Source organism: Montipora foliosa, chromosome 4 (genome assembly GCF_036669935.1).
Source record: "Montipora foliosa isolate CH-2021 chromosome 4, ASM3666993v2, whole genome shotgun sequence".
NCBI lineage: Eukaryota > Metazoa > Cnidaria > Anthozoa > Scleractinia > Acroporidae > Montipora > Montipora foliosa.
This window is the reverse complement of record NC_090872.1, coordinates 29,216,833-29,221,222: the sequence shown is the minus strand read 5'-3', so window position 1 is coordinate 29,221,222 and position 4,390 is coordinate 29,216,833. Positions and strand designations below refer to the sequence as shown.

General features: G+C 38.7%; 1 protein-coding gene across 4 annotated transcripts in view; it reads left to right on the top strand.

Annotated features, from left to right (window-relative positions):
- The window catches only part of LOC138000544 (septin-6-like), a 17,024-nt gene extending 16,325 nt beyond the window's left edge, over positions 1 to 699 (top strand). For all 4 annotated transcript variants that reach the window (XM_068847036.1, XM_068847037.1, XM_068847038.1 and 1 more), the window contains one exon: positions 561 to 699. The gene's annotated coding sequence lies outside the window, so the exon portion shown is untranslated. The remainder of the gene's footprint in view (positions 1 to 560) is intronic.
- The last annotated feature ends 3,691 nt before the right edge of the window (positions 700 to 4,390 follow it).

Here is a 4,390-nt window from a genome sequence, read left to right as displayed (position 1 = left end):
ATAAATGGTCGGCTTAGTAATTATTCTTTTGTTTTTATGCTATTCTTTTGTTTTTCATCCTCACTAGCCTCGTTAGCATGAACAAAATTCAAAAGAATTTTTGCTCCAAAGTGAGGCTAGTACAAAGACAAAATAATAATTTCTGGGCCGCCATTTATGAATACGTCTATGAACCAACGACGGAATTTAGACACGCAGCCCGCGCTTTGCGAGAAAAAAGTAATACTCCATTATAAACGTGCAACTCACTTCTAGTTTGAAAACTGCGGTCATAGTTAGACATCGTTTATGAATGGTCGCGGAAGTTGTGGAATAGTTCTCGACGTATCATTCGAGCAAGTGTCAAGTGAGTTATTACCACGCGTCGCGTTTTTTTGAAAAATCTCCCACCATATTTTATCCAATCAGAGGCAAAAGCAAACCCATGATGTTGTTGCTCGCTCGCTGGTGTTTTTCCGCGCTTAGCGTCCGCTGCATGCATTTACTTTGCGTCATGATTGGCTTGTTTAATTGTTTGCGACTGTGGTGATTGGTCAATCTCTCCAACTGTTTGTTTCCAGTACAAACATGCAGGACTTGATTGACAAGACACACAGCCATCACTTTGAAATGTATCGGAGACACAGGTTGGAGGCTATGGGATTCAGTGATGGAGATGGAGTGAAAAAACAAATGAGTATGCAGGAAACATATGACATTGGAAGTCAGGAATTCATGAAGGATTTACAGGCTGAGAAGAACAAATGAGAAACGAGCTGTACAGTATGTTGTCCTTGGTCCGCGACTTTTCCGAACATGATGTTATATTTCCTCGTTAACTAAATACGACCAAAACAAATGTGTCCGATGATTTATTGATTATTCTTCTTTCACATGACGAAAATTCGGCTTTCCTGCTATCGTTTGATTGTCTCTACTTTTGCGGCGCCGTAACTCACATGGTCATGTTTACTTGGCTTGTGTAAAGATAAAACGCAACGGGAATGCGTGTCTTTTTTCAGAACAGATTTACAGATGAACTGGTTTCTGCGGTTGGGGACGAATTTGCTGCAGAGTTTTAAACTTTTGTTTTATCGACTGAGTCTTGAAAAATATCAACAATTTTCGCATAGGGGTCCTTGGTCCGCGACTTGTACTACTTTTGATTCCAGAGACATCAATCTGGCATCGCAGATTAAGAAAACCTTAGATAAATGGAAAAGGTATTTGCTTCTAATGAATATTTTAAAAATCTTCACACATGTTTATGAAGGGGTTGACTTCTCTTTTATGTCTAGAATACCTACACGGTCTTGTAACGGCATGACTATTCCGGGGGTGGGGTGAGTGGGTGAGTGGTAGGGAGTGGGGGATAGAGGCTGAAGGGTACTATAGCTGAAACAACCCAAACCTTTACAAAAATGTTAACCTTAGGCCTAAACACGCTCTGCTTTAGACAATGACTAGGCCTGAGGTTAGCATTTTTGTAAAGGTTGGTTTGTTTCAGCTATAGTACTCTTCAGCCCCTGCTCCCCACCCCTACCCCCTCACCCTCTACCCCCATCCCCGGAATAGTCATGGGGAGACCCATAGGTGTGGGAGACCGTCAACTGAAGAAAAAAGCAGATTTTATACTCACAACGACATCCAATACAATTGTAGCTGAGTTATATCAAGGGTAATAAAGAATAAATAAATTTTCGTGTTCGTACTGAAATTATCGGGATTCACAGGTATTTTTTTTGTGTTGCTTACATGATTCACGGGCCAAGGGTTCGCGAGTACGTTCACGTTTTTTCGAATTGCAAGAGAGATATTTCAGTTTAGAACTTGACAGTTTAATATAATCTCTAGAAACGAAAAAGCTATCTTCAGGGAAAATTTCAGTTCGTGGCGTTTGGATTCAGGTGAGATATTCAATACTATCATTTTTTTCTCGCGGATCACAGACACCATACTGTACTAAATGTCCATAACTGCAAAATCTTACCATCATTCTCTCCACTGTTTAATATAGATGTATATATGTGTATATGTAGAAAACGTGAATAACAAAAATAAAGAAAAACAATGTCTTATTCCTTTTCTTTGCTTTGACGCTACGCTTTTCACACAATATAAAGTACAGTTATTAACGTATTTCGTCACGATAGTATCGATAAACGATCGATAATTGTAATTTAATTGTAAGAACACTCGCCGAAATAGTGCAATTTCAAATCATCTCAAGCGGGGTTATATTTCGAAATGAATCTTCCCTGTTTTTCTCATGTTTCGTGACGAACTGAGAATCTTGTAAAACGGGAAAGTAGTGAGGTGCATTCATCAGTGTTTAATAACACCCATCATGATTCGAGTGTATGGGACTCTAATTTGTTGTTTGTGAATCGTCACTTTGTTTCTCAGGATATCACCCGTTTCTCCTATGTAATTCTGTCCATATCCTGCACATGTCATTAAGTACGCCAATAGCCCTTATTCACACATGCAGCTATATCCAGGAATCGCACCGGTCTCACGTCACATATATGAAGTAAGTTCTACACTTCGATTTATTTCGTTGTTTAAAAGACTTTCGATGACATTTTTGGAAGAAGGAAGAGCGCGAGTTCGATCTCGGATCGCTTGCGTCGAAGCATTCCCAAATCAGGGGCACCCAACGAGAATGTAGTTCAAAACCACTTAAACATAGCATTGTTTGCCGTATTTTAGTATTTAAACTGTAGATATAGGCATTTTTTTATCCCCTACAAATTTTTCATCTGTTCGGATTTCCTAGCTGAAAGTCTAGTGGTCAGAAAATTATAGTGATGAAAACTTACTTTTTCGAAAATTTTAGCCAGAAAAAAGGCTCCCGAAAATTCTAGGTGACCTTTTTAAGGTAAAAATCCGTTAAAAATGGGCAATTATACCATTTTTTAGAAGTACGAAAATCCTAGGACAGGCAAGCAAGCAATAAATTTGACAAGAAATGTTCCGAAAATTCTAGATCTGAAGTCGTCTTCCGAACAGATATTGTCCAAAAATTGACGTTGGGTGCCCTTGCCAAATGACTACTAGTCTCAGCAAGCGATGTTGGTTCCCGCTAATTTTAAAGTATTTACATGAGATAACGTTTACAATATATTGAAAGCTAACAAAATAAAAATGGGTGCTTAGACTTAAATCTTTAGAACAACATCGTCAAAAAATGAGTGTTTAGACTTAATTTTGCGGATCAGCGCTGTTTGAAATGAGCGCTCAGACGCGAATACTATCGATGTGTATTTTATGTCATGTAATTATTGTGAAATGTCTACAATCATTCTCTCTGTGCCAACATCCAACCACAGCCCGGTGCAATTCCTGTATTTAGCCGCAAATTTATTCACGATAGCCGCCATGTTGGTTTTCAAATTTTCATGCAAATTAGCCATGTGTTATGCTGGGGGGGCAAACATTGGAAAAAAGGCAAATTGCGGAAAATCGGCTCGTCGAAATATTGAATTAACATTGCTAAAAAGAACATTTTAGAATTTAGAATTAAGTACCTTTTATAATAATTTTATATCTTTTGATCGCCTCCGACATTTTGACTTTCTAATTCGTTATCTGCTCATTTTTCACTAAAAAAACATCGAAGTAACTTGTGTAATTATTCCATTTTACTACTTAGGTGATAAACATTCAATGAACGTGAAACAAATCATCTGTGTGGCAAAGATGTTCGTTGTAACCTCTCGAACTTGTGTTGTTTGCCCCCTCAGAAGTGTGTAGTTAATTTGCATGATAATAGCAAATCCAACATGGCGGCTATCGTGAATAAGGTCTGTTAAGCTGAGGTGCAGATCGTCCGCACCGTTTTGTTCCACAGTTCTTAACTGGGACATCACGAAACTCACCAATCTCCTTGAAAACGATCTTTTTCCAGTCCTAGTTGAAAATATTATTAATCGTTACCTCACATTTGCCCTTCAAGATTGTAAACCCCCTGCTTCCGTCTCTGACAGAACACGTACCTTTTACTTTAAAATTACCTTACAATTGGTCCTTTTTTCTATGATCACGCAAAAAAAAGGTTCGCCTCTTTGTTAAACGTTATTGTAACAGCGTTTTTAGTTTTCTCATCCTTTAAAATCGGTAAGATGTTTGGTTTGAAAGATCCTGTCCCTCGTGCACTCCGTGCGGGTGTGGTTTTTAAGTTTTCGTGTGCGGCTGTACGTGTGATGCCTGCTATGTCGGCGAAACCACCTAGCATTTTTCCACGCACGTATATGAGCACATGTTCAGTGATAGGTCCTCACACATTTTTAAACACTGACAAAATTCTCGGCAATGCCGCACTTCATGCTCTAATGATTGTTTTAGTATCCCAGATCACGCTTCCACCACCTTCCAGCTTAAGATAAAGGAAGCTATTATTAATCAATGG